Here is an 11,602-nt window from a genome sequence, read left to right as displayed (position 1 = left end):
TAGCCGAAATTTACCAGCTAATAGGAGCACTGCCTTTTCAAATTGTCAGCTTCATACTGGAAGAGGAGTGATTCTTGGGAGATTGGATCCGTGAGTCCAGTTCACACATGCATGCTCACGAACCCAATGCAAGACCATCGAAAACTTAAGTCTCAGTTAATATGCGATGAAATTTTGTCTGTCATTAGCGACAATTCATCGTTAAAGGTGAGTACAATAATCTCGCATATTGTAGCACAATATAACTATACTCCATCATACAGGAAGGCTTGGATAGCTAGAACAAAGGCGGTTGGAAAAGTGTATGGCAATTGGGAGGAGTCTTACAAACAACTTCTAAAATATCTGTTGGCTCTTAAACAATATGCTCCAGGGATTATTGTTAAGTTGGAAACGTTGCCGATGTATACATCAGACGAGACTTGTGCTATTGGAAATGGAATATTCCACCGTCTCTTCTGGGCGTATCAACCATGCATCAAAGGTTTTTCTTTCTGTAAACCTATTATGCAAATTGATGGTACATGGTTGTACAAAAAATATAAAAGAACGTTACTGATGGCAGTGACACAAGATGGAAACAACAACATTTTTCCAATCGCCTTTGCCCTTGTTGAAGGGGAAACTGCTGAGGGATGGAAATTTTTCATAAGAAATCTCCGATTGCACGTTGTTCCTCAACCTAACTTATGTTTGATCTCCGATCGACACCCTTCAATAGTCAGTGCATATAAAAACATTGATAATGGCTGGCAGGATCTTCTGTCGATGCATGTCTTCTCCATTAGACATATCGCTCAAAATTTCATGCGGGAGATCAAAAATAAAATGTTGCGAAAGAAGGTTGTCAACGCAGGTTACGCATTATTAGAATCTTCTTTCAAACACTACCGCAAATAAATAAGATTGTCAAACGCAGACGCAGTACGGTGGATCGACAATATTCCATTGGAGAAGTGGACTAGGGCATACGACAACGGTCAATCATAACTGTGTATTTAAATTTATTTTTTTAAAACATATTAAAGTTATTGTCACTAGACAGGAATTTGTCCCGATATAACAAAATTCATGTATATTATTTATATTGTGTGTGTTTGTGCGTGCGTGTGCCTGCGTATGTGTCAGAGAGATATATAATACTAAAGGAAATGGTAGAGAAGTCTAGAGAAGTATAGAGAATTTTCTTAGAAACTTATCTTGCAAAAACTTGATTACAAAAGAAACTTAAATCCCCTTATATAGGGAAGAAAATGCTTACTATTTAAGCCGGTAACATCTACCTACAATAGTAGGTGGACTAAAAACAAAAAACTTTTACAAAAGAAAATTAAGTGCATACATTTATGCCTAAAGACAAGAGATTCTTATTCCCTTAAGATAAGAAGATAAGATTCTTTCTTATCTTTTGCTTTTGGCAACTTTTTCTTTTGACAAGATTCTTATTCCATTAACCTTGTCTTTTGCTTTTGACAAGATTCTTATTCCATTAACCTTGTCTTTTGCTTTTGTTTATTGATTCTTTTTCATTATTGCTTTGAAATGGCAAACAAGATAGGATTCTTTCTTATCTTCTGCCTTTGATTATTGATTCTTATTTTTTGCTTTCTCTTTTGCTTTCTGGGCCATGGATTGAATCATTGCGTCCCAGAAATCCTCTACAGTTGGGTCCTCTGCTTGGGTTTCTCCTGCCAAACAGTCAAAGTTGTGGGAATCAATTGATCCCATGGAAGAGCTGGTTTTCATAGATGAATCCTCATATTTTGATGCTTTTGTTGGAAAAGTGGAGAATAATTGGTTTTTCATATGGTCCAAAGTTCTAACCATGATTTCATCTTCTGATTCATTTGGATATTTTCTCTGGAAGAAGTTCTTCAGATTTCTCATAGACATTTGTTGGGAGCTTTGCTCTTTGACCTTATTACTTTGGTCTTTAGCTATAGCTGTTTGAATTAATTTTCCTATTTTATGGACTTCTTCGGAACTCATTTTGTTCCACCATTTATAGAAGAAATTTCTTTCTAAAATGGGTATGTTGAATTTATCCTGAGATATGGTGATTGACCATCTCCATATCCATGGAATCTGAAATTTGGTAAAGAACCAAAATGGACATTGTCCAGTGATTAAATTATCAGATAAAATATTTGCAATAAGTGGGCTATTGTCACACCAGGGATTGTATAAATCAAGTAATTCTTTGGGTAGTATTTCCAAAGACGGACCAAATTTAGTCCACCATTCATAAAACCAATTTGGTATAGGTCTACTAATCATCTCTGGATTAATAATGAAAAACCAAGAATGCTTATTCTTGGGATTTTGATAATAAAAAGCTTGAGTAAAAGCTTGGACATAGTCCTAGTAATTAAAGTAAATATACATTCCTTCTGCAATTCTTATTTCCTTTTCACCATTTGGATTAAGACCCCATTCTCCCGGTAACATGATTTTATTAATGTGACATTTACTGAAGTTTATAAAACTTTCAGGATTATTATTCTGGTAATGGTGAATAAATGTTACCGATTCGGTAACGGTTAGAAGAATTTCTAGGTGAGGCCTAGATTTTCCATGTAGGCCTGGATATCCTCTTGATTCGAGGTATCTAGTTTTGATAGACCATCCATCATTTGGATTGATTTTGATATCTTCTTCATCAATATACATGATTTTTTCAGTTACTGGATTTTCAAAATAATCCAATTGCTCTTGAGGTGGGTTATTAACCGCAACTTCTTTGTAAGATGTAATTTTATTAGAGGAGGAGGAAGGAATATCTTCCTTTTTAGATAAAGATGCAGGTAATTATTGCATTTTTCTACCTTTGTAAATTGTAGTCTAATCCCATATTAGAGGAATGTTTGATTCTGACTGGGGTAACATATTGTTACTCCCCCTTCCCCCACGACCATAACCGCGGCCTCTTCCCCTATACGGGGTCATCATTTTTTCCCTGCAAAAATTCACGAGTTAAATAATCAGCAAGTGAATTATTTTCACCTTTAATGTGTTGAATGTCAAATTCAAACATAGATAATTGAGATTGCCAGCTAGCAAAAATTTGCTTAGCAACAAGATTTTTAACATCTTTTTCAATAATTGATTTAGCTTAGCTACAATCAATTTTTAATAAAAATTTCTTATTAAGAAGATCGTCTTGAAATTTTGAAATGCATTTTATAATAGAGAGCATCTCTTTTTTTATAGTAGAATATTTTGATTGGGCAGGATTCCATTTTCCAGAGGTAAATCTGACTAAAACTTCTTTTGATGTATCAGGTATAATTTGTTTAAGGATTCGGAAGCATCCGTTTCAACAATTTAGAAATATTTAGGGTTAGCAAGGGATAAGCAAGACAAATATTTAACTTTATTTTTAAATCTTTGGACTGCCTGAGAATGTTTATCAGTCCAAGGGCCAGGATTCTTTTTAAGCCTAGCATGTAATATGGCAATATCTTTTGCAATATTTTCATAATAATCTGCTATATACTTAAGACTACCAAGAAACCTTTGTAATTGTTTTTTATCTATAATAATATTGGGGAATTTAGAAGCGAATTCAATACTTCTTTGTATAGGAATTATAGTTCCTTGGTCAATTTCATGACCTAAAAATCTAACTTTTGTTTGAAAAAGTTTCATCTTAGGAGCAGATATAACTAATCCATTATGTTTAACTAATCCTTTGAATATTTTTAAATGTTTAACATGTTGATCTATAGTTTTAGAAAAAACTAAGAGATCATCAATATAAACAATTATAAATTCAGTATAAGGATTAAAAATATCATTTATAATATATTGAAATTCAGAAGGGGCATTCTTAAGGCCAAAAGGAAGGACATTCCATTCATAATGTCCAAAAGGAACAATAAAGGTTGTTTTATACTTATCAGATTCATTAATCTGAATTTGCCAATAACCAGATTTCATATCAAATTTAGAGAAGATTAAAGCACTGTTTAATCTATCTAAAAGATATTTTTTATTAGGAATAGGATATCTAATCCATTTTAACACTTTATTAAGAGGTTTGTAATTTATAACAAGTCTAGGGACCCCACGTTCCCTTTCGGCATCATTATTAACATAAAAAGTTGTGCAGCTCCAAGGAGATTTGAATTTTCTTATTAAATTTTTCTCTAAAAGAGATTCTATCTCCTTTTTGCATAAATCCAAATACTCATGATTCATTTGAGCAAGCCTAGCTTTAGTGGGAATTTGACTTTCATTAAAGTCATCAAGATAAGGTAAAGAAATAACATGTTTCTTTCTATCCCAAAAGGCATTAGGTAAATCATTGCAGATTTCATCTCTAAACTGTTGATCAATTAATTTAATTTGATTTTGAATTTCATGTTTCTTAAGTTGAGAAGTAATGTTTAATAAATCTACTTCTTCTTTAAGAAAACAAATAAGTTTTTCTTTTTTTAAGAAGAATATCTTTAACTTCATTAATCATCCTAGTATGAGGATCAATAATAAATTCAAAAGTAATTCTTTTGTTATTGATAATGGAGGTAATTCCCTTTTGATCAACATTAATTAGAGGCATAATTTTATGTAGAAAAGGAGTTCCTAATATGATTCTATGAGTTAAATTTTTTACAAGAATAAAATGAGTAGGTAAACAAATATCTTTGTTACAGATATAAGCATTAGACAACTTATAATTAACCGTGAGTTTATCTCCTCCAGCTTGGGTAAGAGATTGTGTGGTTTTATCAAAGTATTTAGTGGGAATAATTCCTTCTTAAAGGCAGTTTAAATCAACGCCACTATCAATAAGGGCAACTTCATTTTCTAATATGAAATTTCTATTAATAACTAAAGTTATTCTAACAAACCATTTTTGAGAGGTCACCCTATCAATGAGAGAAAGGAATTCATCACTAGGTGAAGGATTACTAGTTGAAGATATCTCTTCAACCTTAGAATTACTAGATTCTAACAAAGTGAGTCTTTGAGATAAACCAAAGTTTTCTCTTTTATTCTGAGATATCTCACTCTTTAAGAGATTTATTTCTCTATTTAAATCCATAATAGAAACAGGAGTTTCACGGATGTTAGACTGCCGAAATCTAGACAAAACCTCACTTAATTGGTAAGGTGCTTCTGTAATAACAGGAAAATCTTTTATAGAGTTTTCTTGTATTAAGACCTCAAGCATTTTTCTTTTTAGTTCTTTATTAGAAATAGATTCTATAGCTTTTATAGCTTCGTCTTGTTCTGAGGTTAAAACATTTAACTCATTCATATCGACAATTGATTTCCAATAATCTAATTGATTACATTGACAATCATTACTGCCAGAATTTTCAGAAGAGCATTCAGTAGAGGATTCATAAATCATATTAATATCCTCTTCTGAAGAATAATTTTCAGAATTAGAATTGAGAAGTAAAACTTTTTCTAATTGAGAACGCAATTGTTCATCTTCTATCTCATTAAGAGCTTTTTTAGTCCAACATTGGTTGGCATAATGACCATGTTTGCCACATTTATGACACGTTATGTCAAGCTTTTTGGCTTTTCTTTTACCTTTAGGGTCAAAAGATTTTTCTTTAGGTCTACCTTTATTGTAGTGACCCTTTTTCTTATTCTTATAAGAATTTTTATAAGAATTTTTTGACTTATCCTTATAAGGTTTATTGCGGAAAGTGTTTCCTTTTTTCTTATTATTATCTGGATATTTTCAAAGATCAAAAGCAAATTGTTCGGAAAATTCACCAAGTTGGTGTTTCTCCGAAAGCTTTTGCTTTTTAAGTTGATTTCTAAGCTTTATGTCATTACATAAAGTTAATCCTTCATTAACACAAGTGCTAATTATATGACCATAAGTAAGATCAGAATAATTTTTTATTTATCCCATCATTTTTCTGTCTTAAAGATTGTCTAACCTTTTCAGAAAAGAAATGGGGTAATCCATCAATAAATTTTGCTTTCCAATGCAAAGAATTGGGATTGTTTAATTGATAAACTCTTGAAAGAAAAGTATCCTTATACCATCTAAAGTGGGTAAGAGAAGGACACCTAAGGTTTTGGAGGAGTGTCTAGATTTTTTCTCCAATGGGGACACTGGTTCCTACAAAATGCTGTAAGATGGAGAGACACAGAGTATACTCTGCATCTTCTTCTCCCGTGGTAGTCGTAGCCAAAGTAGTGCTTCTACTGGTTTCTATCTCGATCTTAATTATTTTCTTATGATTAAGAATTTCTAGTTTCTGGGATTCGGTGAGATAATGATCCCACCAGCCTCTAAGTTGGCCAACAAATCCTTTGGTTATAAAGGATGCTATAGAACTATCTGAATTTCCATATTGCTTGCAAACAGTAGAATACATGATCATCCTATGGATTGTATCTATAATTTATTTTTCATTAAGACCATCAACATTCCATTCATAAATGGCTTTTCCTGAATAAGAATTCTGGAATAGTTCAGGTTCCTCAAAGAGCAAATCTTGCGGTGAGGGGCGTTTGTAATAATACTTTTCTATAGGTCTAGGAGAATAAACAGTGTTTATATTATTAGTATTATTAATGTCAAGGTTACTAATGTCTAAATTAGCAAACGTATCAGATAATTGATCAATATGGTTTTCGTTATTATCCTCAGAATAATCTTCATGGGACATAACTGTGATATTAAGACCTTTTAACTTTTGTTCTAAAATACGAACAAATTCTTGACCATTGGTTTCCATTTTAAATCCCTCTATGGAAACAAGAGGTTGTACTATAGGAACATCCGAAATAGTGGATGTGGACATATGGTCCTTATGTTTATTTATGAGGTCAATAATGATATCTTGACGTGCTATTTGTTTTTCTAAAAGATTTTTTATGGATAATAGATCTTTTTCCATAGAGATAAACTGTTCTCCTAAGCAAACAAGTTAAGCATTGGTATAATTCTGAGACCTAATGACGGAATTTAATTCCTTAAGAGTAACTTGATTTTGTTTAACTCTTTGTAACTGAAGGTTAAGGTAAGGGGTAGCTTCAGTATTTTGACTCAAACTTATCGTTAGTTCAGGGGGAAAAGGAGCTTCCATTTTCTCTCCTCTAACATTTTCCCAAGGTCTTTGTAAAACAAGGATTTCTTCTTATTTTTTACTTATGAAATAGTTAACAAACCATTTCACAAAAGGAATGAAATTCTGCACAAGGTTCATTTGAGTGTAGTACTCATCTTTAAATTGAGCTAATTCGGGTTTTGAATTTAGAAAAAAAACCATTCTCTGAATTGAGTATATCTCTCATGTTAAAACTCATCATTGATGAGTTGTCTCATCTTGCTACCAGGGGAGTAATCTAACATTATAACTGGAAATCCATGTCTGACGGAGTAGGTGATTCTACTCTTGGAGTATTAGGTTTTTGATAAATTCCTTGGAGAATTCTATTTTCGCTAATTCTTATATTCTCAACGACCTTTGTCTCTTCTCTTGTTTGAGAAGTAGAAGGTCTAGGTAATTTGATAGAAGCTGTGAAAAATTCACTAATTGAGTGTCTAGCAGATAGAGATCTGGGTATCCTAATTATTCTTTTAGGAGTGAAGTTTATTTCTAGGTCTCCTTCAGTAGTTTGAATTATTTGATCTATATCCCTATTAAGGATAGGTTCAGGATCTATTTCCTGGGGAAGAGACCATTTGTTGAGTTTATCCAGATTTTTTGGATATTCTACAAGTTCTTCATTTTTGATCAAATTGTTTTGATGATTATCATCATCAGAATCCATAAAAGAAACACGCTATAAATGGATATATTACCTGTTTGTCTATTTTTTTAATATTCACATGCATCAAAATATAAACGGATATTATTTATTTAATTTTTAGTTTCTAAAAAACTTTGTGATGTGGTGTCTATCTCTCTGACACATACGCACGCACACGCGCGCACAAACTCACACAATATAAATAATATATATGAATTTTGTTATATCGGGACAAATTCCCGTCTAGTGACAATAATTTTAATATGTTTTACAAAATTAAATTTAAATACACAGTTATGATTGATCTCTCATCTATTTTGGGAATATGTGTACACAGTTTAGTTTTGTATTCGTTATACATAATATCCTTTAATGATGATCTCTCATTACTTTTAAGATGAATTTAATTTACAACTAGTTCTCCATACCCTCAAACTTCTCTTCAGTAGCTTTTACAATGAAACTGTCCATCATTTTTTATAGTCTTCTTTTCTTCTTTGTGGTGGCTGCCAATTCCCTATCTCTTCCCTTGAAGATGTCCAATTCCCTATCTACAAGTACAATCAATACTTCAATCCCTACCAGCCTCATTTTAGATGATGTCCAAACTTATTTTTATAGTCAGTTGTTGGATCATTTCAATAATGCACCAGGAAGCAACACACAATTTCAACAGAGGTACTTCATAAATTTTAAATATTTAAATTTTGGGGCGGTGCAAGTTCTAACGCTCCAATACTAGTCCTTTTGGGAGGAGAGTCTGCAATTGATGGTATCCCTTCAGTTGTAGGAATCATGACTGAGAATGCAACTTCGTTCAAAGCTCGCTCTTTTAGTTTATATTGAGGTATTAAAGAAAAAAACGTTTCTTTAAATCTAAGTCATTTGTATAACAAATTTGAATGAAATTCTTTTTTTTTCTTGGTTAGCATCGTTTTTACGGGAGTTCTGTGTCTTTTGATTCCAATAAAGAACGGAAAAATACGTTAGACTATTTTAATTCCGCACAAGCTCTTGAGGATTACGCCACACTGCTCATACACTTGAAAGAAAAACTGCATGCTCAGAAATCTCCCGTGATTGTTGTCGGAGGATCGTGCAGTGGGAGTTAAGTTTCTAAATTTTGTTTTAAATTTTTGCTATTTTCTAAAACTCTTGAGTTCTTCATCCCATACAGTTTTAATAAATTCCTTATGAATTAAGTGATAATATTTTTTCTTGGTCATTACTTCTGCACCCTTAAAATTTTATTAGGGGACCACGGATACTATGTGATATGGATAATTTTGATGAGTCCATGTGTATTATATTTTACATTTACTAGTAAGGTTTATTTAAATAGAATTCTTAAATCAATCTTTTAATTCACAAAATCAATAGACATTACAAAACAAACTTTTTTTGGAATAGTATTTATTTATTTACTTCTCAAATTCTCAAATCAACCTCAAAAAACTCTCTTCTTCTCCATGTTTTTAATCTCATATGTAATTGTTTAAATTTTCTCTTTCTTTTCATAGACACAAAGAAAATATGTATTTTGTTTCCTGTTCTAGGAGTATTTGTTTTTTTCAGTTAAAAAAAAACTTAAATACATGAGTCTACAATTTTGGAAATTAATTGTGGTTTATAAAGAAAGCAAGAACTTATACCTGACATTTGTGAGAAAACAAGAAAGTATATATAACGTTGTCTTAATTAACTATCTGGTATGCAGGAAACCAGTGAAAGTTGCTACAAAGTTGTACTAAATTCTTGGGACGTCATTGACAAAATTGCTTCTCAACCAAATGGTCTTTACATTTTGAGAAATAAATTCAACACATGCTAGTAAAAATAATATTCCTATTTATTTCCTCTCTTTTGTTTTGTTTGAAATACTATTTAAATTTAAAATAATATTCCTATTTATTTCCTCTCTTTTGTTTTGTTTGGAATGCTAGAAATAGTTTGGTCTTTGAACACTCTAATTGGAATGTGGTTGAGATTTTATTGCTTATTAAATCAATTGGGTGGGATTGGATTTCTATTTTGTCTAAGGGGATTATAGATATTACTAGAGATTTGTGGTTTGCTAATCCTGCTAATTGCATTGGATTGTAACTTTGTTCCTTTTGTATTGGGTTGCACCCCTTGTGCATATTAATACAAGTGATTATCAAAAAAAAAAATTTAAAATAAAACTTATTTCATACTTCTACCTTTTGAAGTCCATTAGAGCATACCGATGAATTGAAAGACTATTTGCGGTTACTTTATAACTCTGCAGCTCAGTACAGTTTTCCTCTAGTTAGGGATATCTGTAAGGCCATTGATGGAGCTGCCTTTGGAAGTGATGTCCTCAGTAGGATATACGGAGCTGCGGTTGATTACGAAGGAAACAACACATGTAAATTTAATCCAAAAGAATATGATGTAAAGCCATTTTACGGTTGGCATTGGCAGGTAATTGCATTTAAATAATTATTGAAGATTCTCATGATTTCGGGCACATATATTATTGATGTAAAAACAATATATGCTTCACAGATTTGCAGTGGTATTGTGATGCCCATTGGTATTGGGAATTCTTCCATGTTTCAACCTAAACCATTCAACTTCGAGAGCTATGCTAAAAAGTGTATGAGAGATTTTGGTGTCATACCTCATTGACATTAGATCGCCGAGTATTATGGAGGTCATGTACGTATTTTATGTATAAGCTAACATTTAAGTATCAATTTCAAGATTATGACTATTCTTAGCAACAAAAATCAATTTTAACATTTTGTCACTAAGTACAGAATATAAACCTAGTTCTTCAAAAGTTTGGAAGTAATATTATATTTTCAAATGGACTAAGAGATCCATACAGTAGTGGCGGATAAGTTCATAAAATCTAAAATATAAATTTATTTTACTTAGTTATTATTTTAGAACAATAATTTAAAATAAACTATAATTTTTTATTTTACATATTTCAGGGTTTTGAATGACATATCTGACAGTCTTGTTGCACTTCCTATGGTTAATGGTATGGGGGTCTTGGTATTACCTGAATACATATAGTTCAAATATCTGTTTTGTTTATATCTTACATATTTTAATATTAATATATATAAATATAAAAAAAAAAAAAAATATATATATATATATATATATATATATATATATATATATATATATATATATATATATATATATATATATATATATATATATATATATTATTATTATTATTATTATTATTATTATTATTATTATTATTGAGAACATAAATTAATTTTTGTCATTTTATTTTAAAATGTAAACCAATTTATCAAATGGTTCTGAATAGGTTTTATAAATATTTATTTTTCAGGAACCCATTGTATGGATATTCTTGCTGCCGATGAAGACGATCCCAGCTGGTTGGTTGAGCAAAGGAAGAAAGAAGTGATGATTATCCACAGGTGGATTAGAGAATACTACGATGAACTTGATGCAAATGGTATATGAAATGAAGTGTTGAATCAAGTTCATAGAAAATAATGTTGGCATTTTCCCACCAAGTTCATATTCGAATTGTTTTGTGAAAGTCCCATATTTTTTGGATTGAAAATAAAATTTATATGAATTAAATAAAATAAAAGTAATTAAAAGAAAATCAGAAATTAAAATAAAAAGCAAAAAAAACAAGGGCCATCAGATCTCCCTCACTAATTGAGGTGACAGATCTGATGGCCACACGCTCATGGTCCACCATGCGCTTCAGTCAATACGTTGGAACAATGGTAATCACAATAGATGATCAGGATTAGAACGATGAGAGATTATCTGATGGATATGAGCAGGCCACCACATCACCGGAGTTAGAGCTCCGATCATCTTCTCCGGTTGACCTCACCGGACT

The 11,602-nt window shown here is 31.5% G+C and overlaps 1 pseudogene; it reads left to right on the top strand.

The window, feature by feature from the left end:
• Positions 1 to 8,266: 8,266 nt before the first annotated feature.
• LOC127081885 (uncharacterized) lies at positions 8,267 to 11,208 on the top strand (annotated as a pseudogene).
• Positions 11,209 to 11,602: the final 394 nt, after the last annotated feature.

The sequence above is a fragment of the Lathyrus oleraceus genome, chromosome 5 (assembly GCF_024323335.1).
Source record: "Lathyrus oleraceus cultivar Zhongwan6 chromosome 5, CAAS_Psat_ZW6_1.0, whole genome shotgun sequence".
NCBI lineage: Eukaryota > Viridiplantae > Streptophyta > Magnoliopsida > Fabales > Fabaceae > Lathyrus > Lathyrus oleraceus.
This window is presented reverse-complemented; position numbering and strand designations above follow the sequence as displayed.